This window comes from Nicotiana tabacum, chromosome 11 (assembly GCF_000715075.1).
Source record: "Nicotiana tabacum cultivar K326 chromosome 11, ASM71507v2, whole genome shotgun sequence".
In the NCBI taxonomy this organism is placed as follows: domain Eukaryota; kingdom Viridiplantae; phylum Streptophyta; class Magnoliopsida; order Solanales; family Solanaceae; genus Nicotiana; species Nicotiana tabacum.
The window spans coordinates 119,158,102-119,171,300 of NC_134090.1; positions in this window are offsets into that span (position 1 = coordinate 119,158,102).

Below are 13,199 nucleotides of genomic sequence, written 5' to 3' on the forward strand. Positions count from 1 at the left end.
GATTGTCCTTTAATTGGAAAAACTCCTTTATACCCTCCCGAGGGTATAGGTAAAAAAGGAGGTGTGACAGCTCTGGCGACTATGCTAGGGACCGAACCCAAAATCTCTGGTTCAGGGTTCAAGAATTCGAGCTTAGAATAATTGTTATAGTTGGCTTTATCTATCTAAATTTGTTACATGATTTGGGCCTAATGTGCTAATTAATTGCTTTTACCGCTTTGATATTCCGTGAACTGTTACGAAATCCCTCTTCTCTCTGAGTCTTCTAAATCATGAATAAGTGTGCACTTTGTGTGACTTTTTTTCTGTTAGAGTCGTATTCCAAATTTAGAACGAGGTTCAGACAAGTTGCAAAGCCAGTGAAGCTTCTGTATTCTCGGTACACTGCCCCCCTCGGCTCGAGTTGTCCGCTCGGGTAAGCCAGGTCTAGAACAATAAACCTAGGTTTAAATCTAGTATAACAAGACCTCATTCCGGATCCCTAGTAGGAACATTTGATTGCAACACGTGCATTTGTCTTTAGAGACTCAACACAGGAGTTGGGTCTGTCTAGGACAGGTGCACCAAAAATGAAAAGACCATCCTGATGTATCTTACTTGCTACCTATGCATTTATTTGATTTGGATTTGCATGTTGACCGGATTTTGAATAATGGGAGAAAGTTGGAAAAAAAGAATAGCAATGTGAGGGTTAAGTGAGTTAAATCACCTGTTTTGGAAAAATCAATGTCCAATTGGTACTGAATCTCTGCCGAATTTTTTTTGAGAAAAATGAAAAAAAAGGAAAAGGTTTCGTTTTGAAAAATAGTTGGTTTTATTTTAATTGCCCGAACTACGCCAGTTTGATTCTCATAGGGTGTGAGATACGTAGGCAACCCCCATCGGGGCCAACTTCTCTTTTGTAAAAGCAGCCCATTTTTTTTAATTTTCATTGCAAATAAAGTAAGATGATGCCATTCTTCTCAAAATAGCCGAATATCCCTCAAAAGAGCGTCGGAAAGCTGTTTTTGCAAGAACAACCACTTTTAGTCACTTTTAAAGTTTTTGGCTGGTTAGCCGACATAGCCTTAAAATCTTCGTTTTCGAAATGCTGAAAGGCCGTGTTGGCAAGGCCGGATATTTTTGTGAAAATTTTGAAAAAAATGGTCATTTTTCTTGAGTCAAGATTAGTCATAGTTTTCTTTTAATTAAAATCATCTTAATAAATGTGCAGGATGAGCACAATTCAAAATGAACCTTTCTCAGTTCGTGAAGAGATCCCTTTGGAGTTACATATGTAGTGGCATGATTTGGCGGACGGCAGCAGGAAAGTTGTGACAAAAGCGCTGGGCGGTCTTATCGGGTTCTTGAAGGTTAAGCCAAGAAAAGACGTGATTGAGGCCTTGATACCATTTTGGGACCCAGCACATAATGTATTCCACTTTACTGATTTCGAGTTAACTCCTACACTGGAAGAGATAGCAGGCTATGCCGGCTTCGAGGGGAATCTTAGAAATCAATACCCGGTAGCACCGAGAACAGTAACCCCTCACAAATTTTTGGACTTGTTAAGCATCAGTCGGGACATCCGAGAGCCAAAGGATTCTGTACCTTCTACTTTTTGTATCGACGTTACGGGAATCCTCGTGGCTTCGAAACGCCAGATACCGGTCTTACTCACGCGGGGAACCAAGACAAGTGGGAAGCTAAGAAAGGATTAGCTTTTATAATGGCGTTCCTGGGTATTTTGGTTTGCCCCAGAAAAGACGAGAACATAAAGTTGGGGCTTGTAGGGATAGCTGACTTCTTGATGAAAAAGGCAAATAGGACTATAATGCCGCTGATCTTGGCGGAAATTTACCGAGCTCTGACCCTTTGTCGAGAAGGAGGGAAGTTCTTTGAAGGGTGCAATATGCTGTTACAACTATGGATAGAGGAACACCTTTGCCACCGTCCCAGATACTTGAATTGTGGTATGACTGGCCTTGAATGCATCGAAAAACATGAAAAACGGGTAGAGGGTTATGAGTTCCCGGATGGTATGGAAGCATGGTATGCTCATTTGAGATCTTTGACTGCAAACAAGATCGAATGGACGATCGGGTGGCTCTCGGTCAGTGAAGTAATCTATATGTCGGCTGAGGTGTGTTTTTTGCTGTTGATGGGTCTTCGGAGTATCCAGCCTTATGCTTCGCACAGAGTCCTACATCAGTTAGGCCGATACCAGACCATCCCGCACGATTAATATTTGGGTCGACAGGTCATTGAGTTAGAACCAAAAGCCGCGTTCCCAGAAGAAAAAGTGCGTCAGATTTGGCATCAGTGCAAATTCTTAGGGCCTAATACGCAAGTACGAGATCTATCCAGAGGCGAGGTGGAGCCTAGTTACACCACTTGGTATGGTAAAATATCTTGAGTTCATCATGAGCCCGAAAGGCCCGCAAAGAGACCCCATGTCCAACAGTTCACCGACGGAGCACAAGTGCAATGGGACTGGTTGACCAAAGAAAACAAGTACAAGGTTACCATAAGCAAATTGGAAAAACAAGTCAGAGAACTTCGATTCGAGAATAGTTTGCAAGCTGAGGCAGACGAAGGAGAAAAGAAAAAGCTAGCTAAAGAAAATGAGGCCCTTCGAGCCCAAATTCAGAAAATGAAAATAGCGGCAGAAAACCCCGCCCGAAGTGCCAAAGATGAAAAACTCATAGATAACCTGAGGCAGAAAGTGAGTGACTATAGTTTTGATTTGAACAAAGCAGAAAGTGAACTAGCCAGGGCTCGAAAGCAATTGGCTAAAAATGCAGATGAGCGAGCACGCCTGGTTAAGCAATTAAAAGAAAAGTACGACAATGAGGTTGCTGGATTAAAGAAAAGGGTCATCACCACGGAAAACAAAATTATCAAACAGGAGAAAGACTTAAAGGTTGAAAGGGAACATTGTTATACAGCATTGGCACAATTAGAAATAGATTTGCAATAACTTCAGGAGCAGAATCATGTGGCCGAGCAAACATTGGAAGCCAGGGCCCAGAAGATCGGGCGTTTGTTAGAAGAAAAAGGTGTCATAAGAGAGAGAATTAGAAACATCTCCGATTACATTGTTGTTAAGTGACAAGCCTGTGAGGATATGAATCGCACCACCTTCTTCACGACAGTGATGACATTTGTTAAACAAATAATGAGTGACTTGGCTCGACTTCAAAGGGATCTTGCATATAGGCTCGCGGCGTGACCGAATGATGTCCCGTGGGCACCAGGGGCATTAATGTATTCATGATTTTTCATTTGAGTATGTATTTCCTTTTCCGTTAGAGTTTGTCAGTTGTTTTGAGTCTGTATTTTCTTTCTGCTGGAGTCTGTCATTTGTTTTCGAGTCTGTATTTATCTTTTCATCAAAGTCTGTTAGTTTCTTTTGGAGTCTGTTAGTTTTGAGTCTTTGTAATCAAAGCATTTGTTTTTATGAAAATCGAAAATCCCAAGATGTTTTATTATTTACTTTCACACTTACCTCCCAGAACTACACTCAACCTGATTTATGCGGGGTCATGATACGTAGGCAATCTCCATCGGATTCGACCATAACCAAAAGAAAAAATAGAGAAGAAAAAGAAAAAAAGAGAGGAAAAACAAGAGAGAAAAAGAAAAGAAAAGAGAGAAAAATAAGAAAACCAAGAGAAAGAAACAATGGCAAAACAAGAGGGAAATGAGAAGATAAAAAAACAAAGAAAAAGCAAAGGCCAGAATGAAAAGAGAGAAAAAGGGGGAAAAGAGAAATTGCAAATGGAAATAAGGAAAAGCCGGGATGACGCAAGCAGCCGATCAAATGCATAATAGAAATGGTTAACTGCTTAGGTGCATTCATTCCCCAAAATGTGTGGTTACCAATTTGTTAAAGCCCTAATCACTAACAAGGTTGTTATGGATATACTAAGTCCAGGCAGGTGGTTAGTTGATTGGTATTCTGGCAACTCACTCCTACAACACCCGATCAAAAGACAAGCTGAACATGGACAACCAAGAACCGGAGGCAAGTATTGTTGATCCGTCAAAAGAGGTGGAAGAATTGAATGTTAATGCGATGAAGTAAGAGATGTATAAGTTAAAGCAGCAAATGGCTGAAATGTACCAGGCCTGGGCAAAGGGTCATCCACCACCGATTTATCCCGCCAACCCTGCTTATATCCCACCATCGGCCTAACCTCAGGAGCCTCCTATTGTGAACTCATCTCCAGCCTTTCCCCTCTACCAACAATGCTATGGCACCACTTCCCATACTTCTCAAGCTCCACTACCCAAACAAGTCCCATACCCTCCTCCACTAGTCACTCCCATTTTTGTGGCACCTCCACCTGCTGCATCTTCCAGTGAACCTCTGTTCCAGACTCACGACAACCAGTATTATCCCCCTGAACCTACCTTCAAAGTTCCGGAACCATATTCTTACACCCCTCATCTTGATCTCCCGGCAGAGACCGAGAAGCCACCCAAAAATCCCGAACATGAGGAGATGATCAGAAAGGTCAAAAGCTTGGAACAATCGTTTAGAGATTTGAGGGGGTTGGGAGGTCAAGTAAGTGTGGCCTATAAGGATTTATGTCTGTTCCCAGATGTTCAGTTACCGACAGGGTTCAAGATGCCTAAGTTTGATATGTACGGCGGGCATGGTGACCTAGTAGCAAACTTAAGATGATTTTGTAGCAAGATGAGAGGGGCAGGCGAAAGAGATGAATTAATGATGGCCTATTTCAGCCAAAGTCTGAGTGGATCGGCATTGGAATGGTATACCAAATAAGATCACAGCAGGTGGTACACATGGGATGATTTGGCCTAAGCCTTCGCCTGCCATTTTCAGTACAATCTTGAAATTATTCCGGACCGTCTGTCTTTGACAAAACTTGAGAAAAAGCACAATGAAAGTTTCAGGGAATATGGTTTTAGGTGGAGAGAGCAGGCAGCAAGGGTTGACCCTCCAATGAAAGAAAGTGAAATGGTGGATTATTTTCTGCAGGCCTTAGAACCTACTTATTACGGTCATCTGGTATCAGCGGTAGGCAAGTCTTTCAATCAAGTGGTAAAGATGGGCAGTATGGTAGAAGAAGGGCTCAAGACAAACAAAATCATGAGTTATTCGGCTATCAAGGCAATCACTCAGGCCATTCAAAGCGGAACTGGGGGAGTAATTGGAAAGAAGAAGAAAGAGAATGTAGCAACGATTGATTCAAGAGCTTGGTTCGGACCCAGGGGTCCATCACATTACTATAGCCAACCTCAACCCCACCACCAAACCTATCCTCATACCCCATATAGCTCACCACAACACTACTACCCACCACCAGTCCCTCATTTTTCTGTCCGCCATGCCCAAACATACAGCTGTGAGCACATGATTTTTGCCCTATATGTATTGCTCTAACAAATTCAAAACAAAATAATTTATGTCAGTGTTTGCAATTTTGGGGATTTTTGTGGCATTTTCTGGTAACTGTTTGCATTTGTCTGTGTATTTTTATTTTATTTAATTAATGAAAATTGCAAAAAATATGTTGCATTTGCATTTAGGATTTAATTTTACATTTTAGGATTAATTGACAAATTAGTTATTTTATAATAATGGGAAAAATCATAAAAATAGTTTATTTTTCACTTTTAATTTTGAATTTTGGTAATATTTCCTTTAATTTGGTTTTTAATTATTTGTAGTAACAATTATTTGGTTTAATTAAGTTAATATGGCAGGACAATTTAGTTTAGGGTTTAATTAAGGTTTTAATTCCAATTTTGGAAAAAGAAAAAGAATTTTAAAATAAAAATGAAAAAGGAAAAAAAAGAAGAAGGAAATAATGAAAAGGAAAATCTGGGCTAAAACCCATTTATTTGTCCCCAGCCCAAACGAATCGCCCCAATACCCGGCCCAAACCCGCCTCTACTCGGTCCATCCCCTAACTAAGTGAAATGACGTCGTTTCATGGGCATCAGATCAGGACCGTCGAGGGTTTTTTGATCGGACGGTCCTGAAGCCCAGGTCCCTTAATATTTAATTGTCCAAAAGCCCTATTCCCCCGGTATCGTCTCTCAATCCATCACCTCTTAGAGAACCCAAGCTTAACCCTAACGGATCCGCCCCAATTTCCACAACCATCCACCGGCGGCGCCACCCCCAACCACTCCCAAAATAACAGTGCATGACCATCAAGAGCCCCTTATTCCAAATCCCCACTATGTTTGCCTCGAATCAACCCAGAACTTCTCGAATCTTGATCTGAAGAGTAGAACCCTAAAATCCCAAAGTCCAAATCAACGGGTGTGTTGAAGATTTTATACTGTAATGGACTTTATTTGCATATTTTCACATGAAAACACACGATTAAGGGCTATTCCGGTCAGGAATTTGAAAAGCCCTTCAAAGTTTGTCGAATCGGCTCCTGGCTGGTGTTAGGTATCTTCTTTGTTCATTTTGTTTATTTATTTATCTTTTGTGTTTCTGCTTCATCTCCTTTTCTGGGTTTTGTTTAGTTGTTCCGGAGTTTTGTTATTCATGCATGATTAGTTCGGGATTCTTTCTTAGTTAGTTAATCGTCTAGCAGTTCAGTTAATTCCCTCTATTTGTGTCAGTTAGTAGTATTTTGTTTAGGGTCTTAGTTTTAAAATTGTTCCAGTACTTGGATGGTTCTGTCTCTCAGAAGCTCATAGAATTTAGGGATGTTAATGTACGAATTGGGATTTAGTCTGTTGTTGACCCATCTCGCAAATGTAGCCCATTTAATTTGGTCTATATCCTTGGGTCAATTTGACCCGTTTGGATTTCTGAAGCAATTTTCAAAAGGGTTAAGGGGTAAATTAGGTAATTGGTTTAGGGAATCTAGGGTGTAACTGCTTGGGAAGCTTCTGGGAAACTGTGTGGGGGACTACTTTGCAAAAACAGAATTTAAACTAGGGGTGTTTAAGCTAAAATGAAAATTAAAAAGGGACCAAAGGGAAAAAATGAACTCTTAAGGCCTGCCCTAATGCCTTGCCTATAAAGGCATCTCTATCTTGCCTTTCAAGGCAGGGATTCAAGAGCTAAAATACAGACCCAAGAAACTGGGAAGGGCTAAAAATCTCTGAAAATTCTAGATGAAAAATTCAGAAAAGGTACTGTTCCATTGAGTTCTTTGGCTAATTTCTGAAGTTTTCCTGATGATACAACAAATCCTGACTAGTCGACCTTAGAAATGGATTAAAATCAGCTTGGGTTGAAGTTTTCCTAGTCCATTGTTTGGATCAAATTGGTTTCTAGTTGTCTATTTCAACTTCTGGGTTTGAAATCCGATTTTTGGAGCTGATGGTCGATTCTGTTGATCTGCTTTGCTGCTGACCCTTGCTTTTGCTATTGCGTTGCTGATCTTCTTACCCTCTCTTATTTGTGATCTCAGGTACTTATTTACCTCTTCTCAATGTTAAAACCTTGTGATATGGAAATCTGGAAGACTTGAAGCATGTTGGCCATTTGTTCTTATTGTAGGAGCTTAATTTTGTCTTTATTTGGAAACTTTAGTTTGTATATATTCATGTTTGTATGTTGGTCAGTGACAATGCTCCTTGAGGGTGAGTCTGATTTGAAATAGACATGAGGTTCAATTTTGGTCGAATGCTCAGTAACTTGAAAACCAATGATGTATAAATAGACTTTGTCATGACATTTAGTTTCGAATCTGCCTGAAAGCTTAAACATCATGTTCGTTTAGTTGAATCAACGATGAAGTTCTGCATATAACTTTAAGCAGCAACCCACTTAATTAGATGATTGAATGACTAAAATCAGTAGATGTGGTAGCCTCTGTACAGGAGCAATATGATTAACTGTGCTGTTATGAGACTGAAGTTGTTAAATTCCATCGCCTATTGTTAGTAATTGGAATTGGAACTCACGAGTGCTTCCATGATCAGATCATTATTGGGTGTTATCTAACTGGTTAATGATGAGTTAAAATGATTCCCAAGCTTGCTTGTACAGGTACCCGTCCCTTCCTTGGCTCATGTTGAATTCACTGACAGCCTCAAACGGGGTAGGGATTCGATGATTGGTTCTTGACTCAACAACTGCAAGGCTCAGAATTTGGGCTCACTTTGAGGCCCAGTTCGGAAAGTGTTTTCTTATATCAAATTGGGTTGGTCCAAGCCCTTTATGTAATGAATTAAGTTTCCCTCACATAAGCCTTCCTAGTTAGTTTGAATGAAACCTTTAACTACATTTAGTGGTAATTAATTAAGCCCATCAAATAGATTGGAGGTGAGTCATAATTAGATAACTCATAACTCATGGCCCTTCAAGCTATAGTTTGAATATCCTCTTAAAAATGGAATCGAGGCGCGCCGCGCCAAGTAAAATGACAAATCGCGTGGCCCTCTTTAATTTTGTCATTAAAATTATTTAGAATTTGAGGCGTGCCATTTAGTAAATTTCCATGGCCCTCGCAAAGTTAAAAACGCCTAGTTGCTTTATGTGCGATATTTTAATAAAGTTACTTCCCTAAATTTGGGTGCGCATTTATGTGACCCAAATCCAAATCTCAACGATGTTAAAGTATGTCAAGGACCACGGGTGCATTTATGTGACGTGGTTCGAGACGTGTTTTAATAACGTTGCAATCTTCTTTAAATAATTAAATGAAGTGGTTAAAGAGTCAGAATTTGCACATAGGTTTAAAACTTTTTTAAAATCAAATAATTAAGCTGAATATAACAGTTGAGCGACCGTGCTAGAACCACGGAACTCGGGAATGCCTAACACCTTCTCCCAGGTTAACAGAATTCCTTACCCGGATTTCTGGTTCGCGAATTTTTAAACAGAGTCAAGCTTTTCCTCGATTCGGGATTCAACTAGTGACTTGGGACACCATAAATCTCCCATGTGGCGACTCTGAACCTTTAAACAAATAAATTCCGTTTCGATTGTCCTTTAATTGGAAAAACTCCCTCTATACTCCTCTTCCGGGGGTGTAGTGAAAAAGGAGGTATGATAGCTCTGGCGACTCTGTTGGGGACCGAACCTAGAATCTCGAGTTCAGGGTTCAAGAATTCGCACTTAGATGAATTGTTGTATTTGGCTTTATTTATTATCTGATTTTATTCACATGTTTGGGCCTAATGTGCTAAATGTTGCTTTTTATCGCTTTGATATTATCTGAACTGTATATATAAACTGCTACGAAACCCCTTTCTTCTCTCTCATGAGGAGTGCACGCTGGTCGTGACTTCTTTCTGTTAGTGTCAAATCCCAAATAGAACGAGGCTCGGACAAGTTGCAAAGCCGGATGATCCTTTGGTTACCGGTACGCAGCCCCCTCCTCGGCTCGAGTTGTCCTCTCGGGTAAGCCAGGTCTAGAACAAATAAACCCAGGGTTTTAAACCTAGTATAACAATACCTCATGACGGATCCCTAGTAGGAACGTTTGTTTGTATCATGTGCATATTTGACTTTGGAGACTCAACACAGGGGTTGTGTCTGTCTAGGACAGGTGCACCCGAAACAAAAGACCATCCTGATACATCTTACTTGCTACTTGTGCATTTATTTGCTTCGGATTTGCATGCTAACCGACTTTTTAAAAGGAGAGAATTTGGAAAGAAATGGCAGTACGAGGGCTAAAGAGAGTTAATCGCCTGTTTCGAAAAAACAAATGTCCAAATAGTGTCGAAACTCTGCCGAATTTTTGAGAAATTAGTTTGTTTTATTTGCCAATGGAATGAAAAAGGGAGTTTTGTTTTCAAAAATTAGTTTGTTTTATTTGCCCGAACTACGCCAGTTTGATTCTCACAGGGTGTGAGATACATAGGCAACCCCCATCGGGTCCAACTTCCTTTTTGCAAAAATAATCCAAAAGAACAAAAATTTTACTTTTATTTGAAAATAGTTAGGGTGATGCCATTCTTGTCAGAAATAGCCGAATGTCCCTAAAAGAGCGTCGGAATGCTGTTTTTGCACGAACAACTTCCTGTGGTCATTTTTCAAGGTTTTCACCGGTTAGCCAACACAACCTTAAAATCTTCATCTTCGAGGTGCTGAAAGGCCGTATTTGCAAAACCGGATTTTATTTTTTGAAAAAAAGGGAAAAGAAAGTGTGTCAATTTTGTCTTTGAGTCAAATGAGTCTTGATTTTTGTTTAATCACACTAATAAATGTGCAGAATGAGCACGAGTCCAAGTTTGCCGATAGCAGTCATGAACAAGATCCCTTTGGAGTTGCACATGTGGTGGGAAGATTTGGGAAAATCAGAGAAAGATAAGGTCAATATACAGTTAGGAGGTCTCACCGGGTTGTTAAAAATCAGGCCCAGAGGAAATGTCATAAAGGCTTTGGTTACGTTTTGGGACCCAGCCCATAACGTGTTTCACTTTTCGGATTTTTAACTCACCCCAAACTTGGAAGAGATAGCAGGTTATATGGGAAGTACTGAATGGCTGAGGCATAAGTATCTGATCGCTCCAAGAGCCGTTAACTTTCACAAGTTCATGGATTTTCTGATGATAAGCAAAGGAGTACCGTATTCCGAGTTGGAGGATGGTTTTGCTACTCTACATTTTATATACCAGAGGTACGAGCATGTAGGAGGGTTCAATGATCCGGCAAGCGGGGTTTGTAGCAAAGGAAACCGAACAAAATGGGATGAGCGTAGGCGTTTCGACTTCATGGAAGCTTTTTTAGGACTTGTGGTATTTCCTCAAAAAGACGGGAATATTGATTTGCGGGTGGCCGGAGTCGTTAAGGTCCTGATTACCAATGCCAAGGGCATTCTCGCCCCTATAATAGTGTCTGAGATATACCGAGCTCTCACAGCCTGTAAAGCTGGGGCAGATTTCTTCGAGGGGTGCAATTTGCTATTACAGATGTAGATGATCGAGCACCTGTGCCATCGCCCTCAGTATATGAGTTATGGATCCACAGAGAAAAGTTGTATTGAAGAGTTTGACACAAGAATTGCAGGGTTTAAGCTGCCAGAGGGGTTTGAAGAGTGGGTATCCTGCCTTCGCTCCATTACTCCAGGGCAAATAGAGTGGACATTGGGTTGGCTTCCTGTTGAAGAAATTATGTATATGCCTTCCACTGGTCCTTACTTCCTTCTGATGGGTCTGTGGGGTATTCAGCCTTACGCTCCTTACCGGGCGATGAGACAGTTGGAAAGGTGTCAGGTGATGCACCTAGATGAAGATCATAGTGTGCATGCGGTCGAGGTTAGTTCTGACGGTCAATTTCATGAAGAGACAGTTCGTTCTATTTGGAATGAATGCCAGTACTTGACAGTAAACACTCGAGTGCGTGATTTATCTAGAGGTGAAGTCTCACCCGCCTATCTTGCTTGGTATTGAAAGAAGAACACCGCAAGGACTGAACCAGAAAGACCAGCCAAAAAGCCTCACGTTCAAAAATTCGTTGAAGCGTCACAAGAACAGTGGGCTTGGGTAGCTAAGGAGAATGAGTACAGGGCCACAATAGGAAAATTGGAAAAGCAAGTCAGGGAGCTTCAATTTGAGAGTAGCTTGCAGGTTGCGGTGGATGAAGGGGAAAAGAAAAGGCTAGCCAAAGAAAATGAAGCCCTTCGAGCTCAAATTCAGAAGATGAAAGTAGCGGCAGAAAATCCAGCCCGAAGTGACAGGGATGAAAAACTCATAGCTAACCTAAGGAAGAAAGTGAGTGACTATAGTTTTGATTTAAACAAAGCAGAAAGTGAACTAGCCAAGGCTCAAAAACAATTGGCTAAAAACGCAGATAAAGGTATGCCTGGTTAAGTAGTTGAGAGAAAGGTACGACAATGAGGTCGCAGGGTTAAAAAAAAGGCCATCGCCACGGAAAACAAAATGATCGAGCAGGCAAAAGACTTCAAAGTTGAAAGGGAACATTGTTATACGACATTGGCGCAATTAGAAATAGATTTGCAACAACTTCAGGAGCAAAATCATGCGGCTGAGCAAACTTTGGAGGCCAGGGCCTAGAAGATTGGGCGTTTGTTACAAGAAAAAGGCGTAATAAGAGAGAGAATTAGAAACATCGCTGACTACATCGTTATGAAGTGCCACATCTGTGAGGATATGACTCGCACTACATTCTTCGCAGCAGTAATGACATTTGTCAAATAGATAATGAATGACTTGGATTGACTTCAAAGGGAGCTTGCATATAGGCCCGCGACGAGACCGAATGATGTCCCGTAGGCACCAGGAGCATTGATGTATTCATGATTTTTTCTCGCTTGAGTCTGCATTTCCCTTTTGTTAAGCGTCTGTCAGTCATGTTGAGTTTTCCTTTCTGCTAGGGTCCGTCGAGTTGTTTTCGAGTATGTGTTTTCATCTGTTGAAGTATGAGGTCTATTTTCGGAGTATGTATTTCATCGTTGCATCGCAATCAGTTAGTCTTTTGGAATTAATTTTGAGTTTGTAATAGAAGCATCCGTTGTTTTTTTACTTTATTTTATGAAAACTGAAAATCCCAAAAATATTTTATTTCGCACTTATCTACAAGAACTACGCTTGGTCTGATTCATGTGGGGTCATGATACGTAGGGAATCTCCATAGGAATCGACCGCAACCAAATAAAAAAAGGAGAGAGAGGAAAAGAGGGAAAGAAAATAAGAGGAAAAACAAGAGAGTAAAGAAAAGGAAAGAGCGAAAAAACAAGAAAGAAAAATAGAAAATAAGATAGAGTAAAAACAAAGAGAGAACAGAGGCCAGAATGAAAGGAAAGGAAAGAAGAGAAAAGAAAAGGGGATGTTTGCAATTAAAAGAAAGAAAAGGCCGGGATGACGCATGCAACCGATCAAATACACAATAGAGATGGTTTACTCTTTAGGTGCATTCACGCCCAATGTGCGGTTACCAATATGTTAAAGCCTAATCGCTAACAAGGTTGTTTGTTTGATGTATTAAGTTCAGGCAGGTGGTTAGTTGACTGGCGTTCTGGCAACTCACTCCTACAATACCCGATCGAAAGACAGGCTGAATATGGTCGGCCAGGAACTGGAAACAAGTATCGTCGACCCATCGAAAGAGGTGGAAGAAATAGACGTTAATGCAATGAGGGAAGAAATGTATAAGCTAAAACAACAGATGGCTGAAATGTACCAAGCTTGGGCGAAGGGGCATCCACCACCGATTTATCCCGCCAATCCTGCTTATATCCCACCATCAGCCCAACCTCCGGAGCCTCCCACTGTGAACTCATCTCCAGCCTTTCCCCTCTACCAAC